This window comes from Hippopotamus amphibius, chromosome 5 (genome assembly GCF_030028045.1).
Source record: "Hippopotamus amphibius kiboko isolate mHipAmp2 chromosome 5, mHipAmp2.hap2, whole genome shotgun sequence".
NCBI lineage: Eukaryota > Metazoa > Chordata > Mammalia > Artiodactyla > Hippopotamidae > Hippopotamus > Hippopotamus amphibius.
In genome coordinates this window covers 15,794,361-15,813,814 of record NC_080190.1, presented here as the reverse complement: position 1 = coordinate 15,813,814, position 19,454 = coordinate 15,794,361, and the positions used below count along the sequence as shown (strand labels likewise).

At 40.5% G+C, this 19,454-nt stretch overlaps 1 protein-coding gene across 4 annotated transcripts in view; it reads right to left on the bottom strand.

Moving 5' to 3' along the window:
* Window positions 1-19,454, bottom strand: part of GFRA1 (GDNF family receptor alpha 1) — a 205,012-nt gene that overhangs the window by 146,088 nt on the left and 39,470 nt on the right. The gene's annotated exons all lie outside the window — the stretch shown is intronic.

Sequence of the window (19,454 nt, the reverse complement as noted above, 5' to 3'; positions counted from 1 at the left end):
GGAAGGCCTATGAATACATTAAAGTTCCATATTGAAATCATAATAAGCACAACATTGGTGTGAATTCTCCACATTATAACTCACAGCTAATAACACTAAGTCTTCATATTAAATCCTAGGTCAAAATCTGTTAAAGGGTGAAAAAATATTAATTCCTCTTTTTCAACAAACATTGAGAGGCCACTGCACGCTGTGCACTAGGTCTGGCACCGCGAAACACGCACGTTAGCAAAAAGCATAGAGGAAGAAGCAGTCGCTAACGCCTGCCAAGGGGAACCGCCAGCTGGACTTCTAACACTGTATCAGTGGACTGAATCCAGGATGAATTTGTTCTGCCTGCCTCCTTTGCTCCACAGTGACTGTGGGAGGCAGCCATGCCGTAGCGTGTAGCAGGTCCTTCATTCTCGCCGCTGGATAGTATTCCATGGTGTGATTTTATAATAGTTTATTTCTTCATCCTAATGTGGATGGATACTTGGATTGTTTCTGAAAACAACTGTTTAGCAATTAGGAATTGTGATATTTTGTCCATATCTTTTGGTGAACATGGTTGCATATGCCAGGTACGTTTTGATATCAGGCTCGCCCTGCTTCTAGCAACTCCCAATCACCCCAAAAGTATTCTTGTCTGCTCCTACTTTCTCATCCAGTAACTTAAAGATGGAAGATACCACTGGCAAGAATACAGACAGCACCGCCCAGATGTGAGCCAGTATCTGCCCCGCTCGTGGGGTTGTAAACAGGTATAAAACTTCCACAAGATGGTTTGACAGTATGTATGGAAATGCTAGATATACATCCTTAACCTAACAATACCACTGCTAGGAATTTCATTGAATGAAATGCCTAAAGGTCTTCAAAAACCTAAAGTCTACAAAGATGTTCATTACAGCATTGTGTATAATGGACAAACAACAGGGGTTGCCTGTTTGTTTGTCAATAGAGAATAAATCAAAAACAGTATATTCCATACAATGGATTATGGTTCAGCTATTTAAAATGGTTAAAGATTTTTGTTATTTTTGAAAGAGGAAATCAGACAGTAACATGGAACATGTATCCTGAGCCCATTTATGTGCGTGTATGAGTGTGTATGGCTACATGAAGAGAGATCTGTGATGATGGTCACAGAAATGTTTATCTTCAGGAGATGGCATCTGCGATCACTTTTTTAATATTATGTAAGAATTTCTGTATTATTTTAATTTTAACAATGAACATGCCTTACAACCATAATCCGAATTTAAAACTTATCTGCATCTTAAAAGCTAAATGAGAATTATATCATCCACATCTAAATTTGCTGTTAGTCTTCAGCTAAAACATCAGCTCCTACAAGGTCACAAAGAGCCAAGGGGCCACAAATGGTGTAGATGAAATGTGCACCTGGTGGGCTAATCAGACTGCAAGGAGAGAACACCCATGAGAGCAGCTTTCATTCCACTAGCACGCACGGGACCCCCATGAGGGGTGTCACTCACATGCAATACACATGCTCCCCAGGGCATACCCTGGCCAATGGCTGTGGGACAGATAAGACAGATGCAGGCTCACAACTCTCAGAGTGTTGACTAAATCACCACCCTTTCTCTCACATTCAGGAAAGCCAGTTGGGATGTAAATGGGCCATATTGGTGCCATTAAAGGACAGGTTTAACTCTGCTTAATTTATATATGCTCTACATTATTCTCTAACCTCAGTAATTCATCCCTGGCACACGTTCTGACACAGCAGTGTGTAGAATGCCACTCAGCTCCCATGCCCTGACTGTCCGGAGACCGTGGGAAATATCGCATGCAGCTCCCTAAATATACCACGGTCACGTGCATTTGCTGCCTGCAATGCACAGTCTGAACCACCCGCCCACCCGCTGACCAGCCTGCACACCTGGAGGAGCCCTCCTCCTCCGCCTTCAAATGTCACAGCCACTGTGAAGTTGCTCAGAGCCTATCCCCACAGAGAGGGAAGTCACTCTTTCCGCCTCTGTGCTCCCAGAGTAACTTGTGCACATTACAATTATAGCTCGTATTATAATTAGTTATTTATGTAGACTAGGAGCTCCTGAGAACAAGAGTGTGTGTCTTGATCGCCCTTGTGGATCCTAACTGCCCGGCATGGTGTGCTCCCACACAGAAGGGAAGGACAGAGGGGCTGGTCTGTCTCAACACTCATCTGGTCCAACCCCCGTGTTTTACAGATGAGGAAACTGAGTCCCAGAGAAGTAACAGATTTCTCCCAAGGTCACGCATGGCGTCCATTAAAGGCTGAGCCAGGACTACATGAGATTTATTTAGCTATAATGAAGCACAAAAGCTCATCCCTGTTATTAGCAAAGTACAAATTAGAGATTTATCATTCTCCTCTAATGAATACAGACAAAAATTTCCAACATTGAAAACATCAATGAAATGAGATTAGTCTTTCAAATACGGATCTAGTCTCGACATCCGTCCAGAATCCTCAACCTCCTCTCCACAGCTTTTGACAGGGAGCACTTCCTTCAAAATTCAGTACTGATTTGAATCACTGGAAAGTATCAATGGTCAGGGAGGGAGGAAATTCAGGCAGGGATTCAGGAATAAGAGACTTTATTCCTTCCAATTCCACTGCATATTTCATGGTTCAGCAGACAAATCTGCATAGAGTACTATTCATATCTTCTGTTCCAGAAAACTCTCCTGATTTTCATATAAGCTATTTTAGATTTTTTAAAAACCCTTTTCAGATTCATTTACATTTTGCACCTTTTTATGTAAATTTTAATAAACACTAGTATAAATATTACAACAATTTTGCACATGAGTTATCTTGTAATTTACACTCTCAATTTATGTCTTTTGTAGTCCATGGCATAAATCATTCCATTCTTAGCATTATTTAGCTCTTTGCTCTGAATAATAACTGCTTGGGTACTTTCTTTAAAATTTCACTTTTCCACACTGAAATAGCCATCCAGGCTCAGGTTCAAGTGATTCATGGAGAGAAGAATGTAAAATAAGTGAGAAGAAGGTAGATTCTGTGCCGTTTTACCCCTCACAAAATTACAGACCTCAGAGGACATTAGCCACAAAAGTACACCTATCATCTTCTATTCTGGTGTACGCGTCCACTACCCCCAGCTCCCAACCCACAGGGACTGGTCACTTATGAAAATCAAATGGCCTCAAATTTGAGAGCAATCATCTCCTTCCAGTCTAACCAACCACTAAGAATTACTTGGGAGTCAACCACTTAAATCTCTGAACTTGAACTGACCTGGAGATATTTTAATACCTCCTCCACGGTGTTGGGAAGGTTAAGTTAGTTAGATGATTTACACAAACATTTCCCCATCCCCCCACCCGCTGCTATGGAGAATGACTTGGGGGACAGTAAGACCCAGCACCATCTTCTCTGCAGCCCCAGGAACTGGACATCACACAACTAAGGAGTTGGGAGTCACTAGCGCCCAGCCTAGCCACAGTCAGGTTGAGCCCAAAGGACACCAGGGACACTTGTGCAGAGGAAATGAACTCCTTCAGACAAAGCTCTGCTCATACTCACTTCCCAAGGGAGAAAAACCTCGACCCCAATCATTCACATAAACAAAGACAGCCTGTTCTCTGGCCCCACCCCCACCCCCTGGAGCCCTTCTGGTCCTATAGATGGATGAAAGGTCATCTATAAATTGGTGATTCAGATGTGGGAAGAAGAAAACCAGAAAGAAAGAACTCAGATTGCCTTTCGTAGCCTCAACGTCCGACTTCTTCTGTGAGGAACGAAGCATCAAGGATATTTGCCCACCTCCCCCATAGCTACTGAGAGATTCACACCCCAGAGATCTTTAATGCACTGAGTCCTCCAGAGACAGAAGCCATAAAAAGACTAGATTATTTATTATTATTAATAAGTTATGGCAATTAGGCTGGGTGATTCCTAATGCTGCTGATTAAAAACTCTGAGTGCTATGCATCCACATGGCTAGTGTTTACCTCTATTAAAAATGATTTAACCACACTCTGGGTGAACCCCTGTCTTGCGCCTGGGTTAATAATTAGCGGTGCACAGAGCCACGCGGGTTAAGTGAGTTGGCTCTTCTTTATTTATCTATTGCTTTGTTTTATGAGGAGAACTGGATGGCAGTCTTATTGCCCATTCAGTCTGCTAGGAATAATTTACTATTTCAATCCACAGCTCGTAACTATGGTTAGAGAAACCCTCACTATTATTACAATATCAGGTCTAGCCCACACCCCACAGCATTAAAGATATGCCAAACAGTGAAAGACTTCCATAAGACTGGGGGAGGTAAAGTTACTAGTCTTCAAACAATGTAATCATACGACTCTCTCAATTTTGCTTTCTTTTCTAGGTTAAATTATATATGAGGGGAGTTTAGTTTCTTGAAAATGCATGCACTTAACTCCCATTTAAGAAGTCTCACCTGGGGAGATAGCTGTCTTGTGAGTCCTCCTGTGGTTTGAGCTACAGAAAGAAAAGTCTCTTTCAAGTACAAGTGCTGTTACAGTAAAGCACTGTAATTGTCACTGGGACCCAACGAACCAGGGGCAAAAGAAGGGATGTAGGGAGCAGCTGGAATGAACGCTACTTCCTTGAATGGGGTCAAGTTCCCCATTAACCAAAGTCAATTTCAAGATCAGCTGAGCTGCCCCCTCACCGAATTTCTAAAATCAGCAAGCTCTACACACAGATGTGAAGAATTTCTAGAATTCAGCCTGTATACTTCTGCAAATCTCTGTAAATGAAGTGAAATATTTCCTTTCAAGGTTGGAAAGTGGGGCCTACCAAAACCTCCCCAGCACTCCAGAGCAGTTCTGCTTCAAACTGAGGAAGTCTGGGTCCAAAAACGGCAGGCAGGCTTCCCAGGGAGGGCGAGGTGAACTCCTTCTCTCCCGCACACAGTCCAGTGCCGCGGCACCACATGGTTGTGGCCACTGGATCCCAGGACCTAAGATTGGGTCCCAGCCCCTCACCAGGGGGAAACTTGAGGTGAAACTTCTTGTAGCCCACGTTCTCATCTCTACCATGGGATGATACAGCTAAGCTCTCATCCTACCGCAGGAGTATCACGGGGATCAACTTAGATAGCTTCATCAGTGTGCAGCACATGGACTTTGGAGTCACATAATACCAGGTTCAAATTCTCGCTAGTCCACCGTCCTAGCCATCTTGGGCAACTATTTAACCTCTTTTGAGTTTCGGTTTCTACATTTATAAAATGAAGATAATAAAGCTTCTCTCAAAATTCGTAAGGACAACCCAGATTATATATGTAAAACATATATGTTATGATATGATAACATAATAGTTACCAGTTAGCATGTGTAACTGGTTTATGGTACGTGCTCAACAAGTGAAAGTTAATATTATAATAATAATAAGCAATAGAACAGGGTAGCAAAGGGCTCAGGTCCTGAAGTCAGAGCTGGTCTCATGTCTCACTGTGTGATCTCAGGCAAATTACTTAACCTTCCCAAGCCTTGCTTTTCTCGTCAGCAACACACAGATAATAAAAGTAATTCATTTTTGTGCTGTCTCATAAACTGCTATGGAGATTAAATGAGGTAAAGCATATATAAGTGCACAATAATTAGTATTCAGAAAGACTTTTATCAATTGTAGTATTATTAGTCAACAAACATTTATCGATTGCCTATTATTTGAAAATAATCACCATTGGTGACTTGTATAGAACCGTAAAATACCATAAGAGGAAAATCCATTAAAATTAAATGATCGTTTTAATTCCTTTTTGTCATTATGTAGCTATGTGCCATTAAGAAACTCTAAAGCAATTACCAACTGTTATTTTATGAATGAATTATTTTTAATGTTTAAGACCAGAGGTCCAATGACATCCTATCTCCAAACACCAAAGACCTAAGGGGTTGTTGTTAGCACCCAGATGTTCCAGAAACCCAGAGCCCGGCCTTCATTTTTGGCACCACTCCCCCCAGCTGACATGGCCTGTCTCGGCGTAAGGGGTCACCTGTCCCTGCCCTGGGGTGTGATGAGTGGAGACCCTGGGTTTAGAAGAGGCAGCGACTGCTCAGAGCAGGGGAACTGGGAACCCCTCTGCTCGCTACAGTGGGGTGCTATGAAGAATTTGCCTGAGGAAAGGGCTCTGCTGTTCCATTAAATAAATTAGTGAAGTTTGAACACAGCAAACCCACTTAAGTGGAACCCCTTCCTGTCTGAGTGCAGGTCTGTGCTGTTCTGGAGCACAGCCAGAGTCAAGGGCTCCTCCAGGGCCCCCGCTTGGCCCCAACGGCACCGCACAGGGGCTGTGATTAGTCTCCTGTGTCTCCAAAGCCAGACAGCTCAGACAGCTCATCTCCCTGCCCCTCCTGCTTCCCCAGGCGCACCCAGGCAGCTCCAACTGCATGGGGCCCCCTCTGGTGAGTCTCAGCTATTAGGGACCAACCGAAAGCCTCACTCCCATCTCCAGCCCTCCCTCCGTGCCAAATACTAACCCGGTTCTTTAACGTGGGTCTGTATCTTTCTCTCTTTTCTCTTCTCTCAGAAAGTTTTATTGTTTTCCTTGCTCCAGGCCTCCCCTCACCTTTTACCCTGTTAGAAAAGAAGACCCACCGATACTTTGCCTGTCATTGTCCCTCTGAAGGCACATGGCGCTCTGTAAATGTTTTTTATTTGTAAGAAAAAACTTTAAAAGCCCCGAAGTCTCTTCCTGCTCCATTTTCTAAGGAACGTATGACCCACATCAATCTGAGGCCCTGTGCTTGTGACCCATCATCGACACAGACTTGGGAAGGCAGTGCAAGGCCGTGAGCTAGTAAGCCCCTAACATTTTCATGACCTTCTATCCCAAGTATATCTCATTCGTGGCACAGAAGGATAAAGCTCTTAACTACTGAAAGAACATAAAAAAATAGATTTAGGAATAATACTTTTTATGGTTGTATTCTGTATACTGTGAAAGTTATGTTCAAATCTGCTAGTACTTTATGGAGCTGATAAAGTAGAACAGTATGGCTTCCCAGCTAACAGGGTATTTTATATCCATTTAAAATGTTTTCTCTTAAATTGAATTACTTTTTGAGTAATTATAATAAGACTAATCTGGGCTTAATGAATTCATGTGCAAATACTTTAGACTGCATTATTAAAACCTCTATGATATGAAACTATATTAAACTCAATCCCTCTAGCAACCAGTGTTTTTCTTTGAAAAGAACAGCATACATGACTTTCTCTGAATTCTTTTCAATCAGCTGAGAAATTATAAGAAGCTACATTGATAGTTCAAACCAGTGAAGAGGTTGACAAACAATATTGTTCTAATTTCCCTGAACTTATTTAATTGAGTGTTAATTAGAAGTCATAGAAAATATTTTTAGTAAGCATCCACATACACAGACGGCTGAAGAATTGATTCATCTTCCAGAAGAAATCAGTTATAGCTATGATTAGCAATGCCATGAAACCACTATGGTACAACTACTAAAAGTGAGCCTATGCATATCAAGTCTTATGTCAATAATCTAAATACCTGGATTCTAGTTCACACTATAGGCAAAGCCACTCATCTTCTCTGGCACTCAGTTTCTCCATCTGCAAAGTGATTTATACTAGATGATCTCCAAGGTCACTTACAGTTCTTAAACATGATGGTTTTAAGTTTAAAATTACATTATATGAAATGGGCTTTATTGCATACGGCTTATTTGTCATCTCGTCCACGCTAAATTACACGGACAGAAAAAATTTCATTCCGTACAATTCACATACATCCACAACCGTATCCATAATACGGCTGGTGATTACAAATTTATCCCAAGATATTATCTTGATGGTAAAGTATTTTTCCCATTACAGATAAATTGTAAACCATCTAAAACCTTTAAGGTTATACTTCTTTGAATCAGTTTCTATCCACCCCCTACCCCCACCCAACATATACTTTCCAAAAGATGCTCTTTCATCTCCATTTCAAAGTCAACTGATTAGTTTTATCATATATGTATTCCTCATGCAGATCTGTGAGATTCAGGTTTTAATCGGACTGGTTACCCAGTCTCCTAAATTCAAACTAGATATTTACCAATGTCTAGCAGAATAAATCTCTGTCTTTTCCAGGTGATCATTACCAGCATGGGCAACTTTAAAGTAAACATAAAACAATGGCCATCATCATTATTCTGATGGCTTGGCACAAATTACTGTCAGGAGAGCTCCCAGGAGCCAGAGATAATTAAAGTCTGAGTTTGGAGAAAGCTGCCCCCAACATCAAGCATTGCTGATGAGAATGATTTGGGAGTAAATGTGTTTCGGCAAATTGGCCCAAGTCTTCAAGGAGGAGGTTTGGCCACGTGATACTCACTGGCCTGATCTCAGTTTCAGGAGGTACAAGTTCTGTCCTGGCTCTTCCACAAACCCCCTGACTAAATGGGGACCAGTCATTTAAGCTCTCTAAGTTCCAACGAAGGTTTGACTAGAAAATCTCTGCGATTCTTTCCAAGTCTAAAGTTCTATAATGAACACAACCAGGATCTTTCATCAGGACTCTCTGCTATACACTCGGACCTCACCTGTATGTCTCCTTGGTGCACAGATACCCATTTGTAATTTTCTTTTTGTCTCTTTCTCTCCAGCTAAGCTAAAAGCACTATGATTCCAGGAATGTTTTGTCCATTGTAGTCCCAAAGTCCAGGGCAGAATATCAGAACACAGCAGGCACATTTTAATATTAATGATAGCTAATATATTTTCAGAACTCCCCATATATCAGGCACTATTTTAAGTGTACTACAGACATTGCCTTAATCCTCTCAATCCAAACTCTTACCCACTATGCAACACAGTCTCTCAATGAATGCCCAGTTGGTAGACGTGTGGAAGGATGAATAAGCAAACATACCACATTCTTTCCAAAACCCCCCAGAGAGTTAACTTGAACCGTGCCTATAATGTTTTTAATATCATAATGCCTATATGTCTAGAACTTCAACCTTTATTATCTGTTAATTTTGGGTCCAACTGCAGAAACCACTTAGATGTGCCTTTACTTTTTAAAAACTTTGTAAATTCTCTTTTTTAAAAAAATGCAACTATCTCAGTAGGTTTATGGCAGTATCTAAAGTAAGGTAGGGCATGGGGAAAGGATGCAGAGCTGGATGAAAAGATGAGAATTCCAAGAAGGGGGTCAAGAAAAGGAGAACAATACAAGGACACATGACTGAGCTACAAAGATCTGTGGGGCTGCCCCTGATCCCACTGTCATCCTACTGGAATTCATGGAAAGGAGGGTGTGAGACATGGTGGGAGAGAAAGAACCAGGGTAATTGGTAACTCGGTGCAGGCTCTGGAGTCAGAGTGCTTGTGTTTTGATGCTGGATTTACCACTGGCAAAGTTAGACACTCTCTTGAAGTCTCAGCATCTGCATCTGAAACAGTGGGAGTGACAGATGCTGTTGTGAGGATAAAAGGATATCAAGCCCCTAAAGACTCAACATAGTGCCTGACATATATAAGGTACTTAACAGAAGCAGGTAATTTGGACAGAGACTTGGGAAAAATTAAGTTTCAGGATATCACTAAGATCAATGAAATTCTTTGGCACCCTGGCAACTATGCTTGTGGTGATGAATAAAATGTAATTGCATGGATCCTAAAACCGAAAAATCAGACTCCAGTGAAATATCAGCGTCTACTCCTGACACCCACCAGCCTCCTGCGTGGAGTAATGCAGCCGGTGGAGGGACGGGGGTTGGGAGATATGAGAAAACATCTCTAGCATAGGAGCACTCATTCTCTCCTAGTCACATGTGTTCTTTGGAAGCAGGATCAATGTTTATTACATGAACAAACATTAAACCCTAGAAGTATTACCCCACACTGTAGATCACATAAGTGCTGGTATTTTTCAGAGGTAGCTGGGAGCAAGTAATTAAAAATGAACTATAGATACATCATGAATCCGTCAGAGCACAAGTCTTTCTTCTGAAAGACACTAACATTTTTTAAAGTCACCCACTCACAGGCTCAGTAGCTAACACAGCTTTTCTCCCTCCATCATCCCACATCAGTCATGGCTGTGCATGGCAGGACCTCACACTGGACTGGGCTCTTCTACAGTGAAGCCAGGCATTTCAGAGGGACAGAGAAGGGAGAATGCTGAGGACACCTTATGAACAACCTCTGTAGCTATAAATGTTCATCCTTGTGAAGGCAGTAAATGTGGTTACCACAGATCATACCCCACTGAGCGCCTTTTCAAAAAGAGATGGGGAAGTTCATTTGTAGGTTTAAAGTTCATTTAAGCCTGTATATTATTCACCGGCTCAACACAGTCATGAAATGTCAATGTTATTTTCATGAAGGATCTGTGCACCTGGCTTGCAATGAAAAAAGGGACTCCAGCACTTCACAGAGCTTGAAAAATATACATACATATATATTTAATTATTATAATATTATATATAATATAATAATATTAATATATGTTACATAGGTAATATGTATATAATATATATTACATAGGTAATATGCATATAATATATTATATGCATATATAAATAACAATAAATGTATACACATATGCATGTATAATACATGTAACGTACACATAAATATAGTACAATGCATACATAATATACAATAAAATACATAATATAATAAGACATCATAGCTATTATTCTTCAGGTCCAGAGAGCTGGGTTCTAGTTCCAGCTCTGTCCCTAACTGGTTATGGCTAGTGGCTTAGCCTCTCATGGGGAACCTCAGTGTCCTCATTTGTAATTGAGAATAAAGCCTGCCTTAACTACTTCTTAGAGGAAAAAGTAAGATAGTGGATGGGGTCATGCTCAGAAAAAATAAAATTCTTGATACTCTTTTAGTGTCCACTGGAGCTGACACACTATAATGAGCAATTAATGGACCCCAAAGAAGCTAAAATCCAGACTCTACAAAGAGCTTATAATGATAAGGAGAGTCAGACACACTCAAGGAAAAGGTGCTAAATTCTACACAGGGAGGAAAACAACACAGTGAGGAGAAGAGGTATTTCAGGGTTGGGGCTCTGAGCAGTTTTCATGGACCAGGTACAATCTAACCTAGATCCTGAAGGGCAGTCCTAAACAAAGCCAACATTTATGGAGTCCTCATTTCTAAGGGCTTTTCTTAAATATTTCATATAATGCTCCCCCAAACTCTATGAAGTAACTATCATTCTCATCCCCATTTTACCAGTCAGGTTAATTTGCCAAAGATCCCACAGGCAACCTGACTGTAGGGCACTTCCTTGCCACCACTCCCCTTAGGATTCAAAAGGTGGAAATGAGAGAAAAGGGAGCAGCAGGATAAGTGAGTCAGGAAATATTCCAGTATTCACAACCTGGAAGATTCAATATTATTGAGATATCGATTCTCCCCAAATTAATCTATAGATTCAACACAATCCCAATAGCAATTCCACCAGACTTTTTGTGGGAAATAAACCAATTCTAAAACTTATAGGAAATATAAGTATCTAGAAGAGTTAAAATAATCTTGAAACAGGAGAGTAAAGTCAGAGGACTGACACTACTTGACTTTAAAACATATAATAAAGCTACGATAATCAAGATAGAATGTTGCTGGCATTAGGACAGACAAGTAGATCAATGGAGCAGAATAGAAAATCCAGAAAAAGACCTTCAGTTTTACAATCATTTGATATTTGACAAAGGAGCCAATGCAATCCAATGGGGAAAGGCAAGTCTCTTCAACAAATGGTACTGGAACATCCATATACAGGAAAACAAGTTTAGACCCCTACTTCACACCATACACCAAAAATTCATAATAGGTCATAGACCTGTAGATAAATGCTAAAACTATAACGTTTCTAGGAAAAAATAACAAAGCACTCTAGTGACTTAGGAGAAGGTAAGTTTCTTAGACAGTATACAGAAAACAACAGCAAAAAAGGAAAAGATTTAACTTCTTCAAAATTCAAAACTCTGTTCAATAAAGAACATCATTAGGAAAATGAATCAATAAGCTCTCTGGGGGAGAAAATATTCACAAAATTTATATCTAACAAAGGCCTGATATCCAGAATATGTAAAGAACTCCTTCAACTCACTAATAGAAAGACAAACAATCCAATATTTAAATGGGCAAAATATTTGAAAAGACACTTCACAAAGGAAGATATACAAACAACCAATAACTACTTAAAAAAGTAAATAGAGATACAGATGTAGAGAACAAGCATATGGACACCAAATGGGGAAAGCGGGGAGGCCTGGGAGGGAATGAATTGGGAGATTGGGATTGCCATATATACATTACTAATAAGAAAAAAAATACCAAATTGTACACTCTAAAGATATGCAGTTTACTGTATATTAACTGTATCTCAATGAACGTTCTTAAAAGAAGTGTCCAACATCATTAGTCATAAAGAAAATGCAAATTAAAACCACAATAATATATCACTATATACACACCAGGATGGCGAAAATTAAGAAGACTCACAACACCAAATGTCAGTAAGAATAAATAGCAGCTAAAACTCTCATTCATTGTTAGGGGCAATATAAACTTGCACTACTTTGGGAATAGGTCTTAGCAATTTCTTATAAAACTAAAAATACACCTATACTGTGATCCTTCAATTCTACTCCTAGGTATTTGCTCAAGAGAAATGAAAACAAATTCCTCAAAAACAACTTGTAGAAATCTTCCTCATAACAGTTAGAAACAGCCCAGGTGTCCATCAACAGAAGAATGGATAAACAACCATAAGTACAATATATTCATCAAATAGAACACTACTCAACAATATAAAGGAACAGAAATAGTAACAATGCACAACATGAATGAATCTTATTAATATTATGCTTAGTGGAAGAGACATTACACAAAAGAGTGCATACTGTGTGGTATCATTAATATGAAATTCTAGCACAGCAAATTAACCTATGGTGAAAAAATGGCAATACTCTCCAAACTGACTTACAAACTCAACATAATCCCATCAAAATTCCAGATTCTTTTGCAGATATTGGCAAGCTGATCCTAAAATTCATATGGAATTGTAAGGGATCTTGAGTAGCCAAAATAAACTTGAAAAAGAAGAACAAAGTTGGAAGACTGTATTTCCAGACTTACTAGAAAGCTACAGTAATCAAGACAGTGTGGTATGGTTATAAAGTTCAGACACAGATCAATGAAATAGAATTGAGAGTCCATAAAAAGAACCCTCACATTTATGATCAATTGAGTTTTGACAAGACAATTCAATGGGGGAAAAAATAATCTTTTCAACTAATAGTGCTGGGACAACTCGATATCATATCTACATGCAGAATAATTAAATTGGAACCTTATCTCATACTATATACAAAAGTCAACTCAAAATGGATCAAAGAGGTAAAACTATAAAACTCTTAAAAGGAAACACAGGTATAAATCTTTGTGACTTTGGATTAGGCAACAGTTTCTTAAATATGGCATCAAAAGCACAAGCAATAACAACAAAAAAAAATAGATAAACACTGAACATCCCCCAAATTAAAAACTTTTGTGCCTCAAAGGGCACCATCAAGAAAGTGAAAAGACAACCCACAGAATTATAGAAAATAATTGCAAATCATGTATCTGATAAGACACTTGTACCTAGACTAAATAAAGAAGTATTACAGCTCAAAAATGAAAAGACAAATAAACCAATTAAAAAACAGGCAAAGAATCTGAACAGACGTTTCTCCAAAGAAGATAACATAAATGGCCAAAAAGCACATGGAAAGATGCTCAACCTCACTAGGTACCGGGGAAATGAAACTCACATCACTAGGATGGCTGTCATCAAAAAGATAATAACTATTGGCAAAGATATGGGGAAACTGGAACACTGCTGGTGGCAATGTAAGATGTATAGCCACTTTCGAAAACAGTCTGGCAGGTCCTCAAATGGTTAAATAGAGAGTTAACCATATGATCTGGCCAGCCCACTCCTAGGTATTTACCCCCAAAAAGGAAAACATACATCCACACAAAAACTGGTACACGAATGTGCACAGCAGCATTATTAATGATAGCCAGAGAGTGGAACCAGTCCAGATGGCCATCAACTGGTAAACATTTAAATAAAATGTAGTATATCCATACAGTGGGATACTATTTGGCAATAAAAAGAAATGAGGTACTAATACATGCTACAATATGGATAAATCTTGAAAACAGTGCTAAGTGAAATAAGCCAGTCATAAGGGACCACGTACTATATGGTTTCATTTACATGAAATGTCCAGAACAGGCAAATCTAGAGACAGAAAATAAATAGTTATCGAGGGCTAGAGGGAATGAGGGGATGACGGTAATGACAGCTAAGGGGTGCAGGGTTTTTTCTGGATAATGCAAACATTCTAAAATTACTGTCTGATGGATGCACAACTCTGTGAATATACTAAAAAACACTGAACTGTACACTTTAAGTAAGTGAATTGTAAGCTTTTTGAATTATATCTTAATATAGCTGTTTGGGGAGCAAAAAAAAAAAAAAAAAAAAGAGTCCTGGGTTGTTGACTACGTTTCTAATGACTGGCAATGTCAACCAACCTCTGCTTCTCTGGGCCACAGTGGGGCAAGCCAATCTCATAACTGCATCCAGCTCTTCCCCTATGAGCACATGTAAAGAACCACACTCAGGTACTGGGTACCACGGAGAAAGCTGTGCACAGATGAAAGACAGCATCCCCTCTTCTCAAGGGGTCACCACCTGGTGCTTCAGTCTATACCTAGCCACGCGTGGCTACTGAGCACTTAAACATGGCAAGTCTCAATTAAAAAGTGTAAATGAGACACTAAATTTCAAGAACTTGGTCAGTGCAATTAATAATTGTTTATATTGAAACACATGCTGAACTGGTATTTTGGATAAACTGGGTGAGAGTAAATGTTAAAACTAATTTCACCTCTGCTGTTTTATTTTTTGAATGTGGTACTAGGAAATTTTAAATTACATCTGTAGCTCACATTCTATTTCTATTGGATAGTGCCAGTTTAGGTTTTTAAATATCAGTAAATCACTGAAACTTTCCTGACCCCAGTGTTTTGGAAGATTATCTTACGCAGACTTCTAAATGGTAGTTAACTTTGAAGTCCACTCAGCAGTTATAAAATGCCCACTGCTCTACAATTACGGAGGCACAAAAGGTTTCTTGTTTGCTGCCCTCTGCCAATTGGTCCCTTGGACTGGAGATGAAGATGTTAGGCTTGGCCTTTTAATATTGGCGTGCCCGAGACTCCACAAAGCACAAATGTTTCCCAAATAAGGCAGGCCCAGAAAACTACATCTGAACTCTTTAAGACTCATGATCAAAAGGGTCGCCTTTTGAAAATGATTAAAGATCGGACTGAGATGACAGACCCCTATTCACAGAAAGAAACCTTCTGAAAGGAGCTTCATCTAAAACGGGCTCTGCATGTCATCTGTGAGGGTTCCCCCTTCACCCCCCACTTGTGAACCCTGAATTGTTTAGAGAGATTTTTGCCTCTTCTTTTTTGAATTCCTCTTTGATCCACATGTCCAAGGTAATAAGAACTGGGCCTGTGGGGTAGAGGCAAGCTCTAAACTTCTGGCTCTCCTGAAACTTTATAAGAAATCCAGAGGTATGTCTGTGTCCTGAGAGAGAAAACTGACATGGACCTCAGATGTGGAAGTCTCTGGAGATAAAGTGTAATCACAGAGTAGCAGAGACCCTACCAATGCATCTGGTTGCTTCCTCTTTACTCAGCCAATGCCCAAAGAACTGTGCCAACTGACCCTTTCATTCCCTGGCTCTCTGGAGTTAAAAGAGCAGATGTGAAGGTGAAGTAAGGTGTCCAGAGTTACAGCCCTGGTAAGTGGCACAGCCACGATACCAACTTGGGACTGCCTAACTCCAAAGCTAATACTCTTCTTAAGCACTGAACAATACTGTCATCCTTTCATTCCACAAACACTACTCCCTGCTGCATGCTGTGGGAATAGAAGGTTAGGGTGACTTTTTGAAAAGATATATGCACTAGAATCCTGCTTCCTCAAATGAGATGCTCTTAAATTCCTACACCTACTTTCTGTTCAGAATCTCCAGTACACTGAAATGGAAGACAGTTTCATTGGCTTAATTACCTCCATTCTGTGCATAATGGAAGCAGAGATAAAATATCTCAGGGTCCTTAATCTCTGCCGGGCGTGCAGTGGGTAGAAGTGGGGAACACAGTGTTTCATTCCGTGTCCTGTCACATTAGACCCATTTCTGCCACATGCTCACAAACAGAAAGCACACTGCGTACCACGCTTGTTCTAGCACCCAGGGCAGGCCAGGAACCGTGTGCAGCACTGGGCATATACAAAGATGAATACAACATGCTCTCTGCCCTCTAGGATGTTCCTCAGTAAGTGCCTATCAAGTTATTTTAAAGGGCCTGTGTTTGGGGCAAAGTGTGCTATAAAGAACAAAGCTCATTTCTAGAGCTGGTTTGTGGCTTGAGACGTCTCAAATTATAGCAGTTGTTACAAAATGTACCTGACTTTGAGTTTCAAAAGAACTGGCTGTAACATGGCTATTTCTAGATGGTCTGTTTCAGGGCCTGGGTAATCAAAGCCCTCATTAACCACTCTCCTCCCACCACTACCATTATCTCCCAGGCCTGTTGTCAGTAAGCAATTGGCTGCCTTAGAAAACCCTGGGTGGTGTGATTCGGAAAGTTAAGGGAATTATGATGCAAATGTCACGGCAGGCCACCATAAGTCTGGAATCCTCTGTTTAAAGGTGCCACAATCATCTCCAGCTGGTGACTCCTAGGAAGCCAGATGGCCGCAAAGGATGGCCAGGGCCAATACTCTTTGTCTCTGGGTACACTGCGCAGAATAATAGTCCCTCAAAGATGTCCGTGTTCTAATCCCTGGAATCTGTGCTATCTTGCCTTACATGGCAAAAGGGACTTTGCAGATGTGATTAAACTAAGGGTCTTGAGATGGAAAGATTATCTTGGATTATCTGGTGGGCCCAATATAATCATATGAATCCCTAAAAGCAAAGAGCCTTTCCTTAGAGAGATGTTCAGACAGAAAAAGGATCAGAGAGATGCCATGATGCTGATTTTGAAGATAGAAGAAGATAGCCACGAGCCAAGGAATGCAGGTGGCCCCTAGAAGTCGGAATAGGCAAGGAAATGGATTCTCCCTTAGAGTCTCCAGGAAGAACACAGCTCTGTTAATACCCTGAATTCGGCCCTGTAAGACCCACACTAGACTTCTGATCTACAGAACTATAAGATAACAACTTTGTGTTGGTTAAGCCACTGAGCTTGGGGTAATTTGTCAGAACAGCAATAGAAAACTAACGCCATGGTTATACTTAACCAAACAGTGGGACAGTCAGGCAGTGGGGACAAGTGGCCAGGGCAGTGACTACACAGTCAAAACAATCGGCTTAACCAACTCGTCAATTCTGTCCAAAAGAAAGCTCAAGCATTTCTATGGAATGACCCAGTACAACTCATGTCAAAGATGAGACAGAAAGTACAAATTGCATCAGAGCACTGGACTGTAGAGAGGGAGCCAATACCTTGGGTTGATCCTGTACACTCCTGTTGGCCCCACAGAACGCTTGGTGCTTGTTCATCTGGAATCTGCTCACATCAACAATAGTATCAGACACCCCTCTTCTCATGTGGAAGGAGATTAGGGAAAGCAAGGGTAGTATTCCCAGTGTCTTGTTCCTAAGACTTTGACCCTCCTGACCCTCCTTAGGTGCTGCATGATGTGTTCGATGCAGGATAGACACTTGGAGTGACTAATGAAGATGAGGAGGTTGCTCCTCTCCCGGCTTAAACCATAGACCTATGATGTTTCTGCACAGACAATCAGCTGCAGGACTGCCCTCCCCCTCCACCAATATATACATGTTTTAAGGAAATATGTTAGTTCCTGGACGCCGCTGGGGCTTAGTTCACGATGGAGGGCTATGAGGTCAGAGGGACTGATGGGCACCCTTCTCCCGCTTCCTGTTTTCCTTAAGGACGAGATGATAGTTTATCTTAAGCAGTTCTCACTAATAGAAATATCTGTGTTGGAGCTTCTTTGAGCCATTTTGTACTTTACCAAATCATCTGTCCAATGAAGTAGTCATCACGTATTTGACAACTTTCTGGAGGTCTCAGTATTTAATCTCATCAACCCAAAGAGCATCACTGAATGGCAAATGGGGTAACTGAAAACGTACAAACTTGTCTAAAGTACGGTTCCTAAGCAAAGGGATTCCTGATCCATCATGATGATTCTTACAACCGTTTCCTGAATGCCTACTCTATTCCAAGCACTACATATGTACTTTCTGATTTAATTCCAATAGCATCCCTGAAAGAGGAGTTTATTATCCCATTTTAGAGATGAGGAAACTGAGACTGATAACGTGTTCAAGGTCACAGTGATATTAAATGAAGGAGCTGAATTCAAAATCAGTATCTCCCATGCCAACATCCAAGTTTTTCTCACTGTGTTGTGTGGCCTTCCAAGATGGAAACTATTTGTTCCCCAGAAATTTCCTAAAAAGTGCAGCAATGAATATACATATATAGAAAGGTCGATTCTCAGTTGAAATCTAGCATCTCTGCCTCGTTAAGGGAAGGGTTCTTGGTGATATAAACTAGACTGGTTTCAATTCTAGAAATATTTATTGAGCAACTACTAGACAGAAGCCATGCATATAAACAGGCCAGAGAGCACCTACCCTCTACTAAAGAAATCAGGCCTGCACACACGTGTACACATACACACAATTATAAGACAGAAAATAAGAATTTTATCAAATCTGTCAGCTAGAAAGGTATTAAAGAGATAAGCAGCAGCCACAGAAATTAATTCTGTAAGCATCAGGGAGAAGGTACAATCCACACAGAAGCAGAAGGAAAACACAGGAATGTGGACATACAGAGCATCTCTGGATGAATGGAGCATGATAGTGTTCTTAGGGGAGAAGAGAATGGAGAGGAAGCTGGAAAGGTAGGACTGGGCTAGATTCCAGCTTGGGAAAGACTTTGAATATGATGTTAAGGAAAATTTGGACTTTATTTTCTATTACAAAAGTATTGTTTTATATATACGTATTTTTAAAAATTCATTCCATGGGGAAGGAACCGTGAAGACTTCCGAGCAGGGAAGTGACCTGTTTACAGCTGTGCTGTAAGGGAATTCCTAAAAGAGGTATGAGGATTAGCAATGGCAGATGGGTGGGTCCCTGTACAGTCTTCAGGACTCCTCTGAGAGTCCGTGAAGTCTGATGGAGAGCCTAGATTTCCAGTCCCAGCATGTGCACTAGCTGATTCTGTGACTTGATCAAGTTATCAAAACTTCCTGAGCCTCAGTCCTCTCATACCTAAAATGATGAGGTTGAACTAAGTAACTGCTAAAACCAGGTCTATCTCTAAAATGTTATGATTCAAAGTCATAAATTTGTAC